The sequence below is a fragment of the Pan paniscus genome, chromosome 14 (genome assembly GCF_029289425.2).
Source record: "Pan paniscus chromosome 14, NHGRI_mPanPan1-v2.0_pri, whole genome shotgun sequence".
NCBI lineage: Eukaryota > Metazoa > Chordata > Mammalia > Primates > Hominidae > Pan > Pan paniscus.
The window spans coordinates 94,803,771-94,816,721 of NC_073263.2; the positions used below are offsets into that span (position 1 = coordinate 94,803,771).

Sequence of the window (12,951 nt, forward strand, 5' to 3'; positions counted from 1 at the left end):
CAGAAATTGGCAAATACTTAAAACCAGGGCGTTACTTCCTGGAAAGCTGATTATTACCAGCCTACCACTGTACATGTGTGTGTATAGTCTATACTCTATCTAAAAATGAAGACACCTTCAGAAATATTAAAATTACTTTGTTTTTGTTTACACTGATTTCCAATAAGCAGGAAAAAGTAGTAATTAGTTATGTTTTACTTTTTTCACCAAAGCCTTATTCATGCATTATAGATTAATTTTACCTACCACAAGTGTATCATGATAGTTTCTAATTAAATTGTGTATAATTTCTGGTTGTGAATTTTTTATGCTAAAACAATCTCTTACAAATAATACATTATAGATGCACTAACAGCATGAGTTGCTAATATTCATGGTGGTAGCTCATGACCTTAACAGGACAAAGGTCATCAAATATTTGATCATAGGAATCAAGAAAACTGGCAGAAATGATGCTGTAAAGTTAAGAAACATGTGCTTCAAAAGTAGAAGGAGGTTGAGTTCGTAAGACCCAGTACGTTCATTAATACAAAGGAGGAAAGGGAATAAATACTGTTAGGATTCATATGGCCAATATTTAATTGCCTCCATACAGCATAGCCTATGTTTTAAGTGCTTTGAGTTTGAATATATAAGCTGAGGGCATTAGGGCATGAATATTATGTAATATGCGTATACAGTTTGGATTAAGGTTTTCTCTCAATAGAATAAGGAAGAATGACTGTTATTCAGTTAAATATAGTTAATGTTAATAACTTGATCAGAATTTAAGGAGATTAAATGTCAGAGTTAAGGGCCTGCTGGTAAATATCACTTATAGAAGGCAGAAATAATAGAGAATTATATATAGCCTTGTGGCTTTTGCCATTCTATGAGTAGTAAAATATGATTTATTATTCTGTATTCTGTCGTGTATTTCTCAAGAGGCACAAAGAAATGATGACTTAGAATTCCTGCATAAAAATGAACTGAGAGACTCATGCTTTCTGGATATGAAAGAGATTATAAACAGACTATAACACCTACTTTAGTTTATTGCTTACTGATCTATAAAGAAAATAACTTGTAAAACCCAAATTAAGCAGGAGTAATGATAGTTCACTAATAGCGAAAGCCAGCTGTGCTGGTTTCCTTTAATAGTGATATTGTAGTATTAAAATGTAGAGATTTACATGTTAGATCTTTGTAAATATAAAGAAGATTTACTTCTTAGGATCTTGATGAATTCAAGTTTGTTACAACCTATTTCATTTAAGGATAAAAATTTTTAGAAATGCAATTTTCTCTTAAATGAAAATTTAAGATTGGACCAATATAGATCTTCCAAAAAGATATGCAGCAACACCATTAAAAGCATTGGAGATTCTACCTTGATCTCTTGGATCACTCATTCATCGTTTTCCACAGGAGAGGGTTTTTTTTTTTTTAATTTACTATAGACTTTAATTCTTCATAAAGAAATTCACGCCACTTTTCCTCTTTATATATTGGAAGATTCATGTGAAATTACAGCTAAATTTTCACTTTGCATGCTAGAAGCTTCAATTCCTTTGCCCTTACCTTTGATGTTTTATTTCTAAATGATCTTATATAAGTGAAGGCCCTTTATGATTATAAAGAGCTACACAAATGTGTGATATTATTTTCAGTCACTATAAATTTTCTCAATGCCTAATTTCAGAATTGTAGGACTAAGATTTTTATATGGTCTTTGGTTTGGGGAAACAATGCCAAATATTGTTGAAGTATTATCTACTGCTTTCCATCCAAAGCCAATATGACCTGGCCAAAGTAACAGGCTATTAGATCATATACCTACATTTTCATCTTCTTGTAGGAACAAGAGATTTTATATTTTTTTAGGGACAGATAAAAAAAAATATATGCTTAGATGGGCAGACATGTAGTTCTTGGGGAAAGAATGTGTCATTATAGCTCTCTCTGTAGAGATATATGTTGCTGAGCATGTTTTCCATACTTGTTAAGACTGAATACTGTTTTACTTGATTTACTCATTCATTGTAACCTTAGTAACTAGCCCCTTAATATAGATTGCATCCATTTTGATCTAAAAATAAATGATTATATTTGCATAGTTTTCTCAGGGCTCATTTTTAGCATTTTATGTATCATAAAAATATTTTAAAGTGGGTTATATGCATTTCTATAGGGAAAAATAATTATGAGAGGATTATTTGCAAAATAGATTTATCTGTTGTTGAACATACATTGAGACACTCTTAGGCAGTTGGTATGTAGTGCTTGGAAGGGAGACTTTCCAATGCCATTTGGTCAAGACTGGTCCCGCCTGTATGTTTACAGGTGTGTTGATCTGTAACGAAAACTCTGCCCAGTTCATATAGACAATCTACAAAGTAGAGATTATAGAAACAAGTCTTTAATAATCTCCATTTAGAATATTAAAATATGAATATTTGAGTCCCCAGTCAGTGAGAAAAGCTACAGAATGTGAGCTATGGCTTTCAGGGCCTGAGAATACAGCAATGAATCTGCAAGTACAGTTCCTGCCTGCAGGGAAATGAAGTGTGGAAGAGAGTCGATGGATCCTTTCTTGCTACGTAAAGACCAATTCTCGGTGGATTTAGGAAAGAGACTAGTGGAATGCCTCCTCTAAGCACTTGACTATGTTTATGGTAGTGCTGTTTGCTGCTTCTAAACTGGACTTCTTTGGAAGCACGTGGATATGAGCTTGCTTGATAAGATTGCCTAAGGGAAGCCAGAGAGGTCTTTTCAGAATGTCATTCCCCTGGTTCAGACAGGGGAATGCCTCTAGAAAGACATCATTGCTCAACCTTCTACTCCCAACCTGCTGACCACAAGCCCCTGTGTCCCAAGACCCACTTCTATGCTCTCTTCTCTGCCTCCCTTTCCTTCAACAAGTTCCCTGCTGTGCATTCTTCGAATTTAGCTCAAGCCTCCTGTTCTCTAGGAAGCCTGTCTGGAGCTTTGCCAAGGTCAGAACCTCTTTTCTTCCCCTTTTAAAGTCTTTTCTGGGGAGCATTAGTTACGATTGTCATACTCACACTTAGTTGAAACAAATAAGGTAACAATTATTAAATTTACAAAATATATAAAATAAATTAATGTTTTATCATTGAAACAGAGAAGAATCAGGTTAAAGGTAGGTTTGGAAAGACATAGTTGACCTAGAGAGAAGATGCATTTGTCTAGCAATATTATTTTCAGAGTGATTATGTACTCGATGAAAAGTTTGGAGGCATGTCACAAGTTTGGAAATAATCTAATGTCGTATTGACTTTTCAGGGTTCTATTAGTGAAAACACAATCAAACTAAATTTTGATATATTAAGACAGACGTATAAAGCCTATAATTTTTGAAATGAGTATCCACCTGACATTTATCTCTCATTCCATCAGCTGAACATTTGGATATTGATTTCTAATTTTGTATTTATCAATATAATGAATATTGACTGCCATAATGATGTCTCAATGACATTTCGCAGCCCTAGAGTAACTTACAAATAAATAAGTAGATTAAGGCCTTTGCAATTCTATTGTCCTGTGTTTCTTATTGTAATTCTGTCTGCCTTTCTCCCACCTTCTTTTGCTTTTTCTGTTTCAATTAATAACTTGCTAGAAGATCAACAGAAGCCAACTGTATAGAAATATTTGTGGTAGGCCGGACACGGTGGCTCATGCCTGTAATCCCAGCACTTTGGGAGGCCAAGGTGGGCGGATCACGAGGTCAGGAGATCAAGACCATCCTGGCTAACACGGTGAAACTCCATCTCTACTAAAAATACCAAAAAAAAAAAAAAAAAAAAAAATTAACGGGGTGTGGAGGCGTGAACCTGGGAGGCAGAGCTTGCAATAAGCCTAGATTGCATCACTGCACTCCAGCCTGGGCGACAGAGCAAGACTCCATCTCAAAAAAAAAAAAAAAAAAAAAAAAAAAAAAGGAAATATGTGTGGTATATGACACCAGAGATATGAGTAAGTTTAAAAGTCCCCACACAGCTGGGCATGGTGGTTCTTGCCTGGAGTCCCAGTCTTTGGGAGGCTGAGGATTGCTTGAGCTCAGGAATTCCAGCACAGCCTGGGCAGCATAGTAAGACCATGGCTCTCAAAAAAAAAATTAGCCAGGCATGGTGGCATGAGCCTGAAGTCACAGCTACTTGGGAGGCTCAACTGGGAGGATTGCTTGAGGCCAGCAGTTCAGGGTTGCAGTGAGCTGTGATTTTGTCACTAATCTCCAGCCTGGGTGATAAAGTGAGACCTTTTCTCCTTAAAAAAAAAAAAAAAAAGGCCCCACATCACCTAAGATTTTATGTTGCTTCTCCTCAATTAAACATGGTATGTTTCTCACTTTTTCTGAGGTTTAAATATATGAGTTTATGTGTATATATACATGTACATAATTACATATGTATATCTTTATAGATATGTAGATAATATTTATATAATATCAAGGGTTCAGAGAGTGTACATTATAAAGCAATGTGCTTTTTACTCCACTTAACAAAGAACTAAACATTGTTTTATTTCTGTATACCTGGAACATGTTTTCTCCTCTTCTCTGTAAATTGCTTCCAAATCCAAAATGCTTTTGAATTCTACTTATAGTTCTCACTGAAGCATTTCCAGAATCCCTTATTTAGAAGCCTCTTCTGCCTTTTATACCAGGCTCCCATATATTTTATATCTCTGTCCTAGCATTTTCACATTTTTCTTCTTTTAAAATTTCTGTTTATTTTCCTCAAAAAAAAAAAAAAGCTCCAAGTGGACAATCCCCCCAGTGTGATATGTAAACTTTTGAGCTTTACAGAGTCAACAACAACACTGCCTCTCCTTCACTTCCATAGTTTAGCACCAAATGAGAAGCAGTATAGAAAAGACAGATAAATGGAGATTAAAGTGACAAATGGAGATTAAAGCTGATTGTAGGTCTGTATTTAGATCTTAGGTTGAAAGGGCTTGCTGCCAATTTCCAGCAGAATTTAATAGACTTGCACCCGTAGTTAATGGTACATCTGGACAATCAGAAGCCTCTGCTGTGTTCCTTCTGGGCAAAAAGCAGAAGAGAAAGCAAATTCATTCAAGGGGCACGGAGTGTTTGTGTTGCAAGCCTGGTTCCTACTTCTAATAATAATTCCTCCTTCCCTAGGTAGAATTGACTGACAGAGCAGGAGAGGCCTGGCGTATTCTAACAGAAATGTCTCTACTTTAGGGCTAGGGAAAGAAAGTTCTACTCCACTGTAGACCTCCTATCTCTTGACCTTTATCTTCTGCTTTGTGTAATTTTAACTCAACTAAGTTACAAAACATTGGTTTAATGATCAAATCTTCTATTTGTCTCCCTGTGCTGCCTGCCCTCCCCCAAGACAGTGAAGGTATTGTCTGGAAAACACTGAAGAAAAACTTTTCATTCTGAAACAACTAAGGTTTAAGGCAAAAGTATTCAGACATCTTTGACTATCAAAATTACATCCTAGATAAACCCTAAGACAGTTGATAAAATGAAGGCGTGACATATATCAGATACAGCTTTAGAGTATAGATGTACTCTTACACAGAGATCTAAAAGTAAGATATATGACTGGAAAGGGACTGTATAAGTAAATAATACAACCATGCTTAGAATTCTTGAGGACGATCAAGTGAGTGGTTTAAATATTTACTTTACTCAGCTTTTTCTTGAGCCTGAGCAAATCAGTAATTTTATTAGATACAGAAGTGAATTTTGCCTGGAATATCATAGAATTTGGAAAGAAATATGAATAAAATATCCCAACCTTTTGAGTATTCCAAGTGATGTTTTATAATGAGAAATAGTAATACTTGGTAGACAAAGAACTGATTTTCCTTTCATAGACTGTTAAAATTTAATTATAGTGCTTTTCAGAATAAAGAACCAAGACTTGCTGACTACCATGGCAGACCATTAATTAACTCCTTTAGTTACTTGCAGTAATCATAACTAATAAACTATATGACATTACATCTTAAGTTTTATAGATTCTGGAGTTAAGTTTGTTTTGTGCTGTGCTGATGGGATTATAGTCATTTATTGAATATCAAGAGGTAGTTAATTTTTTTTTTGCTTGTATAAGGGAAAAATAAGCTGTAGTTTTTTATTGATATGAATTCTTCATTTGATAATGGGGTAAATTGGATTGTATAAACTAGACCACTTTGGGGCATATTATTTCTGAAATGTGACTAGTTTGAATAAGATAATTATAGTTCAGTTGTAATTTTAATGACTTAGCTTTGGGAATATGTAAGTTGTCTTTAGATTGCAGATTTACCAAATGAATAAGATAAACAAAACTAAAACTGGTTAGGGATTTAACCATGATATATGAATTTATTTTACATTCTAACTTGCCTTTTAAAAATTCCAATGATAGTCACTCCGTTTGAGAAATAATTTATAGACCAATGAATGTGAAAAATTTTAAGCACTGAAATTTGAGAGGAAATTGAAGAATGAGGTGATTCATTGTCTGTGTATATATATATATAACTTAGAAAATGTTTGAATGGTATGATTAGAATGGAGTCATAGTGTTTTGCAAAATATGGATTGTTGAAATACAAAAATCCAGGTTTTGAAGATTATTAAATAATTCATGTAAGATATCAGAGTGGAGCTCCAACAATTTGTTCTACTCTTATTTGGATATAATGTCTGTGAGTGATTCAGTAAATGAGGTTATAAATATTCATATATTTTATCACTGGCAATAGCTGAGAATCTCTGAACAGACAGTGGACCACAGAATTCAGACCCTCTATGCCTGTGCCTATCCACTGACTTATCCAACTTTATTTCCATGTTAGATACCAGCAGTTCAGGAACATTTGTATTTCCCAGCTGCGGAAACAGAATTATGCTTCTTTCTATTAGGATTTGAAAAAGCTGGTGTTTGATTATCCATAAAATGCAGTAAGGTGGTAGGTTTTATTCTCATTAAAAATGTAGGACAAAGGAAAAATAGGCAGTGTTTAAGGAAAAGAAGTTTTTTACCTTTCTCAACAAAAGCTGAAATGCAACAAAAGCCGAAATGACCTGAAATGCAACCTGTAAAGTCAAATGTGAATACACTGTATGCTAGAAAGGCAAATTGTCTCCTGAGGGCTAGGAAAAACCTTTTAGTTCTCTCTGACATCTAGGAATATGTTTTCCAAGTGATTTTTACAAAAATATAGTCTGAATCATATCTAGGTAAACAGAATTGCACTTTAAGAGAGAGATTATAAACATTGAACACATAATCCATTAGCATTATTTCAGTTATAATAATAGACATACAATCCTTTGCTGATAGAACTCGTTTGCCTAAAAGTTAAAAAAGTACTGTACATAGGCTGGGCGCGGTGGCTCAAGCCTGTAATCCCAGCACTTTGGGAGGCCGAGGTGGGCGGATCACAAGGTCAGGAGATCGAGACCATTATGGCTAACACGGTGAAACCCCGTCTCTACTAAAAATACAAAAAATTAGCCGGGCATGATGGCGGGCGCCTGTAGTCCCAGCTACTCGGGAGACTGAGGCAGGAGAATGGCATGAACCCGGGAGGCGGAGCTTGCAGTGAACCGAGATTGCGCCACTGCACTCCAGCCTGGGCGACAGAGCCAGACTCCGTCTCAAAAAACAAACAAACAGACAAAAAAGTACTGTACATATCAAAACTTTACTGTTTATCATAGAAATTTTACGTATTTTGATGTTGTGGATTTCTGTGCATGATACTCCCTTTAAGATCAACTGATTGATTGCCTCATTTTTATTTTTTATTTTTTTATTTTATTTTTGTTTTTTGAGACAGTCTCGCTCTGTTGCCTAGGCTGGAGTGTTGTGGTGCGATCTCGGCTCACTGCAACCTCTGCCTCCCAGGTTCAAGCAATTCTGTGCCTCAGCGTCCTGAGTAGCTGGGATTACAGGCGCGTACCACCATGCCCAGCTAATTTTTGTATTTTTAGTAGAGATGGGGTTTCACCATGTTGGCCAGGCTGGTCTTGAACTCCTGACCTCGTGATCCACCCGCCATGGCTGGGATTACAGGCGCGAGCCACTGCACCTGACTGATTGCCTCATTTTTTAAGGGAAATGAGTTAAGCTGTCTTCCTACAGCTTAAGAAATTTAAAACTTTAAAAGCGAGTGGTAAAAAGTAGTCACCTACAGATGTATTTGTTAATTCATTCAATCATTATCTACTAAACATGAACTGCATTTAGGGTATTGTATTATGGAGTCCCTAAGGTATTCATTTTGGTGAGCAATGCCACATAAACAATGAGTAATGTGTCATTGGGGGAATGTGGTAGGTTCATTCGGAAAGTGATATGAATGATTTATTGCCCCCTTAAGTGTCCTTTAAGTATCAATACAAAAAATAATTCTTCTACTCTCAATATATTGAATTTTATGCTATAATGAATGAATTTCAAAAGAGGACATGATCCTTTGCCACAGAGAGATTTCATTCTGAAACATTTACAGTATTGCTATATTCATTCACTTATTTATATATTACATGGTTACTACATACTAGGCATTTTGTTAGGTATCTTAAATCAAATGTCATATACAGAGCTCCAAAAGGAGACTATTTTCATCTGAAAAACTATTACAAATAGAACCTGCCTTCAGATAATTCAAGTTATTTATTAGGATTTTCTCCCTTAGAAGTGGTCTATGATTTTATGCTATCAGAATGGTTTAATGTATGAAATATTGCTTTGGTAAATATAGTGCAAAAAATATATCCACTGTTTTTGAAATTTTCTGAATGAGTGTTAATGGACATGTATATTAGTAATACATCAAATTCTAATTTTGATATAATTTCCTGTGCTTTCAAAGTGCTTTAACATAGTAATGTTATATCACAAATTAGGGTCTTACCTAAGATTGCATAAAAGACTAAGGAAAAAATGTTATATAAAGAATTAGAAAGGATTTAGGGTTAGACACTGGAAAGACTGAATCACAAGATTATATATCAAAAATTGTGAGTGCATATTCCAGCCTACTGAATTTAAGTACCTGGGCAAAATATTGAGAAATATTACAGGTCCTGCTTCCAAACTGAGAAAGCCTCTTCTGATTATAGACTAACCTGTCTGCCAGCTCTGACATGTTGCAAACAGATGCTGTAACTCATTGAAACTCTTTTCATCTTATTGGGGGAAGACTGTTTTAAAGTTTCTAATGGTTATTTTTCTAAAAATGGTTCATTTAAGATCTTAATTGGGTACATGAAATGGCTTTTTCTGTCATTGATCCTAGTACGTGCACATGTGCAACATGTACAAAAAGATCCTTTTGTTTTAGACCTTACGGAATTTTATGAGGCATGGAAATGAGGAGAAGAGAGCCTCATTCTTCAGAATACTATGTTTGACTAGATAGTAAAGAGGGATCTCAACAGACCTCAAACATAATGTAAGTGGGAGCACAGGAATCAATTAGTATATTAGTTTTCTGGAGCTGCCATAGTAAAATTCCACAGGCTAGATGGCTTAGGGGACAGAAATTAATTTTCTTGTAGTTTCAGAGATCAAGGTATAGGCAGCTTTGGTATCATCTGAGGCCTCCCTCCTTGGCCTGCAGATGGCTGCCTTCTCCCTGTCCTCAATGGGGTTTCTCCTGTGTGTGCATCCTTGGTGTCTGTGTATCCAAACTTCTTCTCATAAGGGTGTCAGTCAGGTTCAATTAGAACACACCCTCGTGTCCTCATCTTAACCTAATCTCTTCTTTAAAGGTCCTGTCTCTAAATACAGTCACATTCTCAGATAATGGGGGTAGGGCTTCAACATATGAATTTTGGAGGGATGCAGTTTAGCCCATAACAGGAGAATTTTTTTGTTTTGTTTTGTTTTGAGACAAGAGTCTGGCTCTGTCGCCCAGGCTGGAGTGCGGCGGCGCGATCTCGGCTCACTGCAAGCTCCGCCTCCCGGGTTCACGCCATTCTCCTGCCTCAGCCTCCCGAGTAGCTGGGACTACAGGCGCCCGCCACCACGCCCGGCTAATTTTTTGTATTTTTAGTAGAGACGGGGTTTCACCGTGTTAGGCAGGATGGTCTCGATCTCCTGACCTCGTGATCCACTCGCCTCGGCCTCCCAAATTGCTGGGATTACAGGCGTGAGCCACCGCGCCCAGCGAGAATTTTTAAGTATTTTATGTTCAGTGACCAGGGTAAAACCATTTACCCTTAGTCAAGCAAGGGTCAAGGAAAGGCATGGAGCCCCAACTGGAGGGAAGATGAGAAAGAAAGTCCGGAAGGTTCTCCCTGGTCACAGACTGAGCTCTGGGCTTAAACTTGCTCATTTTGGGGTTTTGAGAAAGTCAAATGAACTAACAAGGATCCCTTTTAACTCTGATGTAAAGTACTTTGAGTTTAGTCAGGAGCACACAACTTAAGAAATGGCAGAAGCTCTGGCCTTTTCAGAGAGAGAGAGAGAGAGAGTGTGTGTGTGTGTGTGTGTGTGTATGTGTGTGATGGAGGCACAGGAGAAGAATCCCTGTGAATGGATGGAAGACATGAAGTCCTGGCCACATGTGTGCCTGGGTGTGAAGGCAGCCTTGAAGAGGAACAAATATAGGGTGGGGGTAAGCCAGCTCTTGGGACTCGGGGACGGAGGTGGTGCATGGAGCCACCAGGCAGTGGCTTGCTGCTGGCTTTTATCCCTTTCCTTGGGAGTACCTGGGATGTGTGGGGCCTGAGGCCTGGGGAAAACCTCACTCCCTGGGCAGGGATTCTGTAAATAACAGCCGCAGTCCATCCTGGAGCTTCTTAGATGTGTGGTTCTTGTTTCTTTCCAGCTTACTTCTTTTCCTGCTATCCTCTTAGGTGACTTGCAAAGAATTTCTATTTTCTGTCCATTTAATCTGCCTTGTACAAATAAAACCCTGTATTTCGACAGTTTTTGAGGCAGTAGAGATTATAATCAATGCTTCTAAAATAGTCAGAAACCAGAAATGGAGTCATTACATGGTTTCTTTGGGAGAAAGAGAACCCCAGGGAGGGAAATTTTTCCTCAAAATTGTCTCCCTATTACATTTCCTATAAGCCCTCTGCCGATTCCTAAATACATCATTTTCTTCTTATTATTACATTACTTATGATGTGTTGCAAATAATTTTACCGTGGGTGAAGGAATTTACGAATACACTACTGAGGTGAAAGAAAGTCCTGGTTTTAGTGCTGGTTTTACAAGTAATTTAGACTGGTGACCATTACTCAATCAATTTAATCTCCCTCTGTCTCAGCATCACATCTATAAAACGATGAAGACAACATCTGCCAACCTAATTAAGAGTTGTAAGGATCAAGTGAAATAATGTCAAGGAAAGTGCTTTATAAATTGCCAGACACTATACAAATAGAAATGATGAATGCTGGTACAGAAATGTGAGATTATATTGGAGGCATTAAAAGCTTATAATAAATGCTTTCACTTCACAAAAATCTTGTCTCATCAGACTAAACCAAGGTGTCTTTATTATAACCCAATTCCTCAAATCCCCATCTGAGCTTGAATTTGAAATGCTCAGAGATTTCTAGAGACTGAAAAATGAGTTTAAGCTACTCTGTGGACAAAGACAGTGGTTAAACTGTTTTTTTCACATTCAATTTAGTAATTAACTTTAACTTTTTAAAAATAGAATAATTGTTCAACTAAACATAACTTTATTGTGGTAAATATCTTTTCAATGTACTATAAGTTTCCTAAGGTCAGGAATCACATTTCTTTAGAAGCTGAGTGCCTAGAACTCAATAGAAGCTTTTTGAATAAATGATGGGAGAAATTTTCTTTTATTGAAATTAGGGGTTTTTGTGTTTGCTTTCCTACCATAAAATTAGAGTTTAGTCCCTTGATGCTGTGCCCTTCTCTTTTTAATCATATTCCTTATTTTGAAAATAAGTGTATATTATATCCCAGTGAATTAAATATCTTTTCCCTCTTTACTATAGTTCCTGGAAAGAGTATATGGATACTGGAATAATATTTGTTTTCAACAGTAATAATTTGCTGGTAAACCTTATATTTGCGTTACTGGCTTTACAGTTTATCTTGCAAAACATTTGCTTCAGGATCTTATTATTTTAGACAACAAGTGCCGCAGAGGGAAATAGAACATAAATACCTAATTCCAGATAGAAAGTGCCACAGTGATTCAGTTTCATTGTGTGAGCTGAATAGAGATTTTTTTTTTAAAGTTTGTTTTATTTTTAATTGTGGTAACAAATACGTAACATTAAATTTGCCATCTTAACCATTTTTAAATGTACAGTTCAGTACTATTAGGTATATCCACATTGTTGTACAGCTGACCTCCAGAACTTTTTCATCTTGCACAGCTGAAACTCTATGCCCATTAAACATGTATTCTCCCTTTTTCTTCCATCCAGCCCTTGGCAACCACCTTTCTCCTTTCTGTTTCCATAATTTTGACTACTTTAAATATATCATAAAGAAATATTTTTATAAGACATTTTGATACATTAGTTTTTATTTGTGTTTATCATTGTCATGTGGATCATTTAATTGCTAAGTGATGTTTTCATTCTTATTCATGTACAATAAAACCAGTTAATTCTTTTTTAATTAGTGTCACGAATTTTGCCTGGGTAAGGATAAACAGTAAAATAATAAAGCAAAGAAAAATATTTTATATAATTTGTAAAGCAGTGGGTATATTTAGGATACAAAGTAGCAGATATGTAGAGTGAACACATCTAGAGCTATAGGTAATAAAGTTGTATTATATGTGGGATTCATGCTAAATGAGTAGATTTTAGCTACTCTTGCCACAAAAACAAAAAATGGGTAACTATGTGAGATGATGGATATGTAAATTTACTTCACTGTAGTAACCTTTTTACTGTCTATAGGTATCCCATAACATCATGTTGTATACCTAAAATATATGCAACACTTATTTTAAAAAATCATA

The 12,951-nt window shown here is 36.1% G+C and overlaps 1 protein-coding gene across 2 annotated transcripts in view; it reads left to right on the top strand.

The window, feature by feature from the left end:
* The window catches only part of GPC6 (glypican 6), a 1,178,972-nt gene that overhangs the window by 39,105 nt on the left and 1,126,916 nt on the right, over nucleotides 1–12,951 (top strand). The window lies entirely within an intron of this gene.